Source organism: Capra hircus, chromosome 2 (genome assembly GCF_001704415.2).
Source record: "Capra hircus breed San Clemente chromosome 2, ASM170441v1, whole genome shotgun sequence".
NCBI lineage: Eukaryota > Metazoa > Chordata > Mammalia > Artiodactyla > Bovidae > Capra > Capra hircus.
The window spans coordinates 61,865,184-61,875,622 of NC_030809.1; the positions used below are offsets into that span (position 1 = coordinate 61,865,184).

Genomic DNA, 10,439 nt, shown 5'->3' on the forward strand with positions numbered 1-10,439 from the left:
GAAGAATAAATCTGGAGTCATAGTACTTCTTAATTTCAAATTACTTTGCAAGCTACAATACTCAAAATAGGATGAAATTGACATAAAAACAGACACAGAAGTCCATGTCACACAGTAGTGAGCCAAGAATTAAGCCTATGCATATATAGTTAATTAACATGGGACAAAGCAGTCAGGATGATACAGTGGAGAAAGGATAGTCAATAAATGGTGTTGGAAAACTGGTCATCTCATGCAAAAGAGTGAATTCAGATCATTATTTTACACCATCATAAGTGTCAAGTCAAAATGAATTAAAGACTTGAATGTAAGACTTGAAGTCATACAACTCCTGAAAGAAAACATAGAGGGTAAGCCCCTTCACATCAATGTTGGCAATAATTATTTTGGAATTGACAACAAAAGGAAAAGCAACAAAAATAAAAATAAATTAGTGGGGCTGCATCAAATTTTAAATTTCTGCACAGCAGAGGAAGCCATCAACAAAATAAAAAGGAAACCCACTAAATTGGAAAAAAAATATTTGCAAAAAATATATCTGATGAGGGGTTAATATCCAAACTATTTTTTAAAAACTCATACAACTCAATATCAAACAATCCAATTAAAAAAAGGCAGAGGAACTGAATAGATATACTTTTTTTTTCCAAAGAAGATATTCAAATTGTCTCAGTTCAGTTCAGTTCAGTTGCTCGGTCATGTCCAATGCTTTGCGACTCCATGAATCACAGCACACCAGGCCTCCCCGTCCCTCACCACCTCCCAGAGTTTACCTAAATGCATGTGCATCAAGTAGGTGATGCCATCCAGCCATCTCATCCTCTGTCATCCCCTTCTCCTCCTGCTTCCAATCCCTCCCAGCATCAGGGTCTTTTCCAATGAGTCAGCTCTTCGCATGAGATGGCCAAAGTATTAGAGTTTCAGCTTCAGCATCAGTCCTTCCAATGAACACCCAGGACTGATCTCCTTTAGGATGGACTGGTTGGATCTCTTTACAGGCCAAGGGACTCTCAAGAGTCTTCTCCAACACCACAGTTCAAAAGCATCAATTTCTCGGTGCTCAGCTTTCTTCACAGCCCAACTCTCACATCCATACGTTACCACTGGCAAAACCATAGCCTTGACTAGACAGACCTTTTTTGGCTAAGTAATGTCTCTGCTTTTTAATATGCTGTCTAGGTTGGTCATAACTTTCCTTCCAAAGAGTAAGCGTCTTTTAATTTCATGGCTGCAATCACCATCTGCAGTGATTTTGCAACCCCAAAAAATAAAGTTTGACACTGTTTCCACTGTTTCCCCATTTATTTCCCATAAAGTGATGGGACCAGATGCCATGATCTTAGTTTTCTGAATGTTGAGCTTTAAGCCAACTTTTTCACTCTCTTCTTTCACTTTCATCAAGAGGCCTTTTAGTTCCTCTTCACTTTCTGCCATAAGGGTGGTGTCATCTGCATATCTGAGGTTATTGATATTTCTCCCAGCTTGTGTTTCTTCCAACTCAGTGTTTCTCATGATACACTCTTCATATAAGTTAAATAAGCAGGGTGACAAATTGCCTACAAGTACGTAAAAGGGTATTCAGCATCACTAATCATTAGGGAAGTCAAACCATTGTAAGCTATCATCTCACACATTTTAGAATGTATATCATAAAAAAGACAAGAGATAACAAATGTTAGCAGGCATGTGGGGAAAAAGGGAACCCTGGTGCACTATTGATGGGAATGTAAAATGGTACAATCACTATGGAAAAGAGTATGGAGTTTCCTTTAAAAAATAAAAAAGAATTATCATTTTATTTTTATCCAGCAATTCCACTTCTGGATAGATATACCCAAAGAAAATGAAAACAGAATCTCAAAAAGTTAGTTGCACTTCATGTGCTTTGAAGCATTATCCACAATTCACAGTAGCCAAGACATGGACATAACTGAAATGTTCATTAATGGTTGAACAGATAAAGAAGATGTGGTGTATTTATATATGCACACAGTCAATGGAATATTATTCAGCCATGAGAATGAAGGAAAACCTGCCATTTGTGACAACAAAGATGGAACTTGAAGGCATTTTGCTAAGAGAAATGTCAGACAGAAAAAGTCAAACACTTCATGCTATCTCATAAAAAGTCAAAATTGTGGAAAGAGAGAATAGAATAGTGGTTTCCAGGGGCAGAGGTGTGAGGAAAAATAAGAAAAGTATGACTAAAGGGTACAAACTTTCAGCTATAAGGTGAATAAGGTAAAAAGTCTAATGTAAAATATGGTGAGCATAGTTGATAACATAACATTGTATAAATGAAATTTCCTAAGAGAGAAGAACTGAAATGTTCTTCTAAGAGAAAATATGAAGTGACGGATGTATTAATTAGATTAGGGAATCCTTTCACAATGTGTTCATTGAGCAAACCACCATAAAGTATAATTTAAATATCTTACAATTTTATTTGTCAGTTTTTGTCAGCAAAATTGAAATTACAAATAATTTAAATGGTGTTTGCATACAACTAAGATTTGTGATAATTTGTTCCCCAGAAATAGTAGAACAGACTTTGGTACAGAAAGGGGTTGCTGTTATAACTTAAGCCTAAACCATGTAGTGTGGTTTTAGGATTTGGTGTTAAGAGCTAAACTGGTCTTGAGGAGACTGGGTGGAAACACACAACTCAAGATATTGTTGGTGAAGCCTAATGGGAATGTGGTATTGAAAGCTGATGGTATCTTAACCCAGCGTTACTAAGTTGAAGCTGAAACTCCAATACTTTGGCCATCTGATGTGAAGAACTGACTCATTGGAAAAGACCCTGGTGCTGGAAAAGTTTGAAGGCAGGAGGAGAAGGGGAGGACAGAGGATGAGATTGCTGGATGGCATCACCGACTTGATGGACATGAGTTTGAGCAAACTTTGGGAGTTGATAATGGACAAGGAAGCCTGGCGTGCTGCAGTCCATGGGGTTGCAAAAAGTCGGGCATGACTGAGCGACTGAACTGAGCAAAGTTGAAGAGGCTCCTGGATTCTGGTTGACAGTATCTGCTGAGCTCCCAGACAGCAGTCAGCATCAACTCTTTAAACACGTGTGAGAGACATTGTGGAATGCTCATGAATGCTGCCTGATGTAGTTGACAACATAGGACAGCTTTTGAACTTTTTTAGTAACCAGCTTTTCTTCTATTTAGATGTATTATTTAGAGTTTTCATGCCAGAGAGCCAACACCTGAACAAAATAATTTCCTATTGTGTGTATATTTCATTTTTCTTGTCCTAGTGGCTAGAATAACTAAAGCACTATTAAGTAAGTGTTTATAGCAACTGTTCTTGTCTTGTCCCTACCCAAATAGTAACACAAAGAATCTTTATGAATAGTAATAATAGGTATCATTATTATTATTGTGCACTATATGCATAATAATGGTATATCATATTGTTTAAGAGCAAAGATTAAGAGTCCAGCTGTCTACTTTTTACTACCTGTAACTGTTTGACCTTAGGCAAGATGGCTTGCCAGTCTTCAGTTTGCTCACCTATGAAATGGGTAACAATATCTGCTGAGCTCATTAAGTTGTTATAGGGGATTAAATGGATGAGTTAAGTTAGATTTACTTAGTGTAATACCCAAACCTTGGTAAATGCTACATAGGTAGGTGTCTGTTACTCTTATCTTTTATCAAGTGAATATTATGTCCAGACTCTGTGCTAAGAGCTTTAATATGTTGCCACACATAATGCTTACAACTTCTCTATGAAGTGTGCACTATTCTAAAATTCCAGAGGGGGAATCTTCAGCTCCACAGGATTAAGCGACATCCCTAGGTGCTCAAGTGTAAATGGCAGAGCAAGATTCTGAACTCCAGGATACCTGACTCTCTAGCTCATGTTTTCCTCCTGTGATGTGAGTGGTACACTTCCTGTTCCATGTCAAGAACTTTGAAAAATAAAGAGCAATATCAAACACAGCTCCAGCTGCCAAGGGTCTTAAAATCCCAGGAGTCGATCAGGGCTGCCAGCAAATGCTCAGTTTGCTGGATCACTGGAGATGAGGCGAGACGAGCAGCAGCAAGGCACCTGACTCAGTTCAAAGTGCTGAATTTTGAACATTAAGGGAAGAAGCAGCTTTGGATTTCCCTGAAGAGGAAGTGAGCTGACAGGTGCAGAGATTTCATCAGACAAAGGGCTCAGGTTATCTCCCTGCAGGGATCTGATACTTGACCTTGGTTTGCTTTTATCCCAAAGTCGTAATGAGAGGCTGCAATGGGGACAGCCAAAGAAGTGTCTGGCATGGAAAGTTAGTTCCACTGAATAAATTGCAGAGATTAAGGAGTGACCATGTTTGGAGATCTCTCAAGTAACTTTTCCATTTAATGCCACTTCATTTCAAACAGGCTCTCTCTTCAACGCTGACCTTCTTTATGACATCCAGTCCCACATTTTCAACTGTTTCATTGATGGCCCCATAAGTAAGAACAATAATATCTTTTGAAACTGAAATCCAAGTAAAATGGAGTCATTATCCAAGTTTACCTTCCTATCTAGACCTAATTATCATTGATATTGTCATTCACCTGATACATGCTTAATACTTTAAAATCATTCGTGATCCTCTCCTTCAAGATAATCACTGGGTTCTACCAAATTTTCCTCATTTCATCTTACTTTTTTTAAAAATGACAATCATCTCTCTAGTTCATATCCACATAAGTGCAAGCCCAAAATTATTACCATTTTTAAAATTTTTGTTATTATTTCTTAATGGTAATTTTTTAACTTTATTTTTTATTTTTTTAATACCAAAAACATTTTGTATTGGGGAGTAACCAATTACCAATGTTGTGATAGTTTCAGGTGAACAGCCATACAGTTGCGTGTATCCATTCTCTCCTAAACCCCTCTTCATCCAATGGCACATGACATTGAGCAGAGTTCCAAGTGCTATGTAATAGTTTTTCGCTGGTTATCCACTTTAAACATAGCAGTGTGTATATGACCTTACCAAAGTCCTTAACTATCCCTTCCCCCTGGCAGCCAGGAGTTCATTTTCTAAGTCTGTGAGTCTCTTTCAGTTTTGTAAGTAAATTCATTTCTATCATTTCTTTTTATATTCCACATATAAAGGATGTCATATGATATTTATGTTTCTCTGTCTGATATGCTTCACTTAGTATGGCACTCTCTAGGTCCATCCATGTTGCTGCAAATTGCCTTATTTCGTTCTTTTTAATGACTGAGTAATATTCCATTGTATACATATACATATACTACATCTTCTTTATCCATTCCTAAACAAAGTGGAGAATGAAAAAGTTGACTTAAAGCTCAACATTCAGAAAATGAAGATCATGGCACCCAGTCCCATCACTTCATGGGAAATAGATGGGGAAACAGTGGAAATAGTGTCAGACTTTACTTTGAGGGGCTCCAAAATCACTGCAGATGGTGATTGCAGCCATGAAATTAAAAGACGCTTACTCCTTGGAAGGAAAGTTATGACCAATCTAGATAGCATATTCAAAAGCAGAGACATTACTTTGCCGACTAAGGTCCATCTAGTCAAGGCTATTGTTTTTCCAGTGGTCATGTATGGATGTGAGAGTTGGACTGTGAAGAAAGCTGAGCACCGAAGAATTGATGCTTTTGAACTGTGGTATTGGAGAAGACTCGAGAGTCCCTTGGACTGCAAGGAGATCCAACCAGTCCATTTTGAAGAAGATCAGCCCTGGGATTTCTTTGGAAGGAATGATGCTAAAGCTGAAACTCCAGTACTTTGGCCACCTCATGCGAAGAGTTGACTCATTGGAAAAAACTCTGATGCTGGGAGGTATTGGGGGCAGGAGGAGAAGGGGATGACAGAGGATGAGATAGCTGAATGGTATCACTGATTTGATGGACGTGATTCTGAGTGAACTCCGGAAGTTGGTAATGGACAGGGAGGCCTGGCATGCTGCGATTCATGGGGTTGCAAAGAGTCGGACACGACTGAGCGACTGAACTGAACTGAATTGAAACAACTTGGAATGGATTGAGGAAAATTGTGCCTTAAGAAGATTTTCTTTAAGTGACTAAAACAAAGTTTAAAAAGCAAATAACAATAAAAGAATGAGTACCTGGAAAAAACACTCATTTTACAATAATGCAGCTTTTAAGTACATATTATTGACTGGCCATAGTCCATGCAGAGTTACAAGTCCACAGTTCAACAACAACACGTTGACAGTTCCTAAAGAAAACTATTTTAGGCCTTGCAGATGCTGCCACCCCAGAGTCTCTTGAGCTGTCCAGCCACGGTCAACCTCATCTTCTTCTTTGACATCGGTGTCGACAGCGAGCCCTTGGGCCATGCCTCTTTCGAGCTGTTTGCAGGCAAAGTTCCAAAGACAGCAGAAAACTTTCATGCTCAGGGCACTGGGGAGAAAGGATTTGGTTATAAAGTTTCCTGCTTTCACAGAATAATTCCGGGATTTATGTGCCAGGGTAGTGACTTCACATGCCATTATGGTACTGGTGGCAAGTCCATCTATGGCAAGAGATTTTATGATGAGAATTTCATCCTGAAAGCATACAGGTCCTGGCACCTTGTCCATGGTAAATGCTGGCCCCAACACAAACGGTTCCGTTTTTCATCTGCACTGCCAAGACTGAGTGGTTGGATGGCAAGTGTGTGGTCTTTGGCAAGGCGAAAGAGGGCATGAATATTGTGGAAGCCATGGAGTGCTTTGGATCCAGGAATGGCAAGACCAGCAAGATCACCATTGCTGACTGTGGAAAAATCTAATAAATTTGACCTGTGTTTTACCTAGCCACCAGACCATTCCTTCTGTAGTCCAGGAGAGCACCCCTTACCCTTATCTGCTTGAAATATCCTATAATCTTTGTGCTTTTGCTACAGTTCTTCAGGTTCCATATTTTCCTTATTCCCCTCCAAGTTTAGCTGGATTGCAAAGTTAAATTTATGATTATGAAATAGAAACAAAACAACAACAATAACAACAAAAAAGAAAACTACTTTTTTTTAAAAAAGGCATAACCCAGATGTTCCCTCATTTGACTTACTCCAAATTCAGATATGCAGAAGGGCTAAAGTATATCCAGAGTATTTTTTAATGAAACTCCCTCCTTTCACTCCAAATCATTCCTACCTAGAATGTAAAAATAAGTCATTTGATATACTCTTTAGTATTTCATGTATATTTTAGTTTAAAAAGGGGGGGGGGGTGAAATAGCATCATCAGATATATCATGTGGCTGCTGTGACCCCATCGTATACTGTGTTCAGAAAGACCTTCACCTCAGTCGATTCATGAGAAAAAACATCAGACATACCCAAGCTGGGAGAAATTCCACAGGATACTTGGCTAGCACACAGAAATATTGCCAAAGTCACAAAAAGCAAGTAATAACTCAGAAACTGCTACAAACAGAAGAAACTCAGGAGATATACACTTAAACACATCATGGTACCTGATCTTCATCCTGGCATAGCAAGAGGACATTGATGAAAAAACTGATGAAATCCAAATAAAGTCTAAAATTTATGGAGCAGTGAGGAACCAATGTTGATTACTTAGTTTTTGACAAGTGTAACATATAATCAAAGATGACAGGGAAAGCTAGCAGTCAGACATAAACAATAGCATTTATTCTACATTCATGTGGGTGTCTCTGCCATATCTAGATATTTTATCTGCCAATGTCTGAAATTAAAAATTATTGAGCTATAAATTAGCATAAGATATCTTTTCCTAAACCAGCTAACCCTGAAGATAAGATTACATCCACAGATGCTAAGGTAAAATGAGTTCTCAGTACAGACATTATCTAATTAACAGCCAACACTGACATCTACTTAACACTCCTATGCGTTATCTCCATCATTAAAGGCCACCCCTCATTTACACAAATGTTCACATTCAGTTCCGATATTTATCTTGTCAAGCTATGAAAAATTGCTGAAATGTTATTTTGCATATCTTTGGGCATTTGAGCCTAAGAGAAAATATTCAAGCCCCTAGAACAGTCCATTTGCCAGACACCGCTTTACCAGAGGGAAAGTAAAGTTAGCCAAATTCTGTTTCTCTCAACATTTTTTAAGCAAATAATTTCTTCTGAATCTTCCAATACTCCAATGTGCCACTTTTCAAGCTGCTAAAAAGCTAAAACACGTAAACAAGAGAAATTTAGTTATTGGGAGAAAAAAAAATGTTGCTTTCAAGATCAGAAGCCAGTAAACTACTTTCACATCAGAAGTTCAATTTAATCTGAAAGGAAAACAAATCCATCAATGTCCATTCAATGAGCTCACAGACCTAAGGGACACGGTGTTTCCTCCTAGTTGGATCTGTGTATTGGATGTTATTTGAGTTTTTCTGTCTCTGAAACACTTACTTTAAGATGTACCATGTAGCTGGATTTTGTGTTCTTTTTTTTAGTCTGCATATGACTACTTTTTTTTCAAATGCTCCTTAGAATTTTAATTGCAGGAAACATGTATTTAAAATGGGGCAGTGGTTGCTTGTTTAATTCAGTAGCATTCAGTAACATTGGGGAATCAGGCCATCTCAAGTGGGCTCTAACAAAATTATCTGCTTCTGATTCAGTGGCCCTTCCCTTTCACCATGGGCCACTGGCACCTTGGCCATGAGGGTATCCCTGATCAATGCCCAGCCATCTTTAGGGGAAAATAGTCTGGGGAACACATTTCAGTGAAAAGTAATTTTAGTGATGCTTCACAAAAAGACAAATCTTAACAGTTAAACTTGAATATAACTATTTCCATTAAAGATATAAGACTACTTATGAACATAGCTTGGAAACTTCCATTTGATGAAGGAATCCAGGCAAATCCTCAGAGGAGCACTAAATGCTTAACTATCCCTTATTCCAAAGAAGGAAGCAACTTCCACATGTCAAACACCAGCTCTTCCTAGGAACCACACATTAATGGCACTTTTAGCTCCATTTTACAGATGAATAAACAGGTTCACAGAGTTTTAGTAACTTCACCAAGGTCGCACAGATAGTAGAAAAAGGGGCCAGGATTTGAACTCAGGCATGCCATGCACTCCATATGCCAGCAAATTTGGAAAACTCAGCAGTGGCCACAGACTGAAAAGGTCACTTTTCATTGCAATCCCAAAGAAGGGCAATGCCAAAGAATGTTTGAACTACTACACAATTGCACTCATCTCACACGCTAGCAAAGTAATGCCCAAAATTCTCCAATCCAGGCTTCAATGGTATGTGAACCAAAAACTTTCAGATATTCAAGCTGGATTTAGAAAAGTCAGAGGAACCAGGGATCAAATTGTCAACATCCACTGGATCATCAAAAAAGCAAGAGAATTCCAGAAAAACATCAACATATGCTTTATTGACTATGCCAAAGCTTTTGTGTGGATCACAACGAACTGGGAAAGATTCTTCAAGAGACGGGAATACCAGACCACCTTACCTGCTTCTTGAGAAATTTGTATGCAGGTCAAGAGGCAACAGTTAGAACTTGACATGGAACAACAGACTGGTTCTAAATTAGGAAAGGAGTATGTCAAGGCTGTATATTGTCCCCCTGCTTATTTAACTTATATGCAGAGTACATCAAGAGAAACGCTGGGCTGGATGAAGCACAAGCTGGAATCAAGACTACCAGGAGAAATATCAATAACCTCAGATAAACTGATGATGCCACCCTTATGGCAGAAAGCAAACTGGAACTAGAGCATCCTGATGAATATGAAAGAAGAGAGTGAAAAAGCTGGCTTAAAACTCGACATTCATAAATATCGAGTCATCTGGTCAACAGATGGCAACTGGTCCCATCACTTCATGGCAAATAGATGGGGAAACAATGGAAACAGTTTATCTATTTGGGCTCCAAAATCATTGCAGAAGCCATGAAATTAAAAGATGCTTGCTCCTTAGAAGAAAAGCTATGACCAACCTAGAAAGCATATTTAAAAGCAGAGACATAACTTTGCCAACAAAGGTCCATCTAGTTAAAGCTATGGTTTTTCCAGTAGTCATGGATGGTTGTGAGAGTTGGACCATAAAAAAAGCTGAGTGCCAAAGAATTGATGCTTTTGAACTGTGGTGCTGGATAAGACTCTTGAGAATCTCTTGGACTCAAGGAAATCAAACCAATCAATCCTAAAGGAAATCAGTTCTGAATATTCATTGGAAGGACTGATGCTGAAGCTGAAGCTCCAATACTTTGGCCACCTCATGCAAGGAACTGACTAATTGGAAAAGACCCTGATGCTGGGAAAGATTGAAGGTGGGAGGATATGGGGATGATGGAGGATGAGATGGTTGGATGGCATCACCAACTTAATGGACATGAGTTTGAGTAAACTCCGGGAGCTGGCAATGGACAGGGAAGCCTGGCATGCTGCATTCCATGGGGTCGCAAAGTGTCGAACAGGACTGAGCGACTGAATTGAACTGATGCCATG

At 38.8% G+C, this 10,439-nt stretch overlaps 1 pseudogene; it reads left to right on the plus strand.

Moving 5' to 3' along the window:
• LOC102179818 lies at nucleotides 6,240-6,766 on the plus strand (annotated as a pseudogene).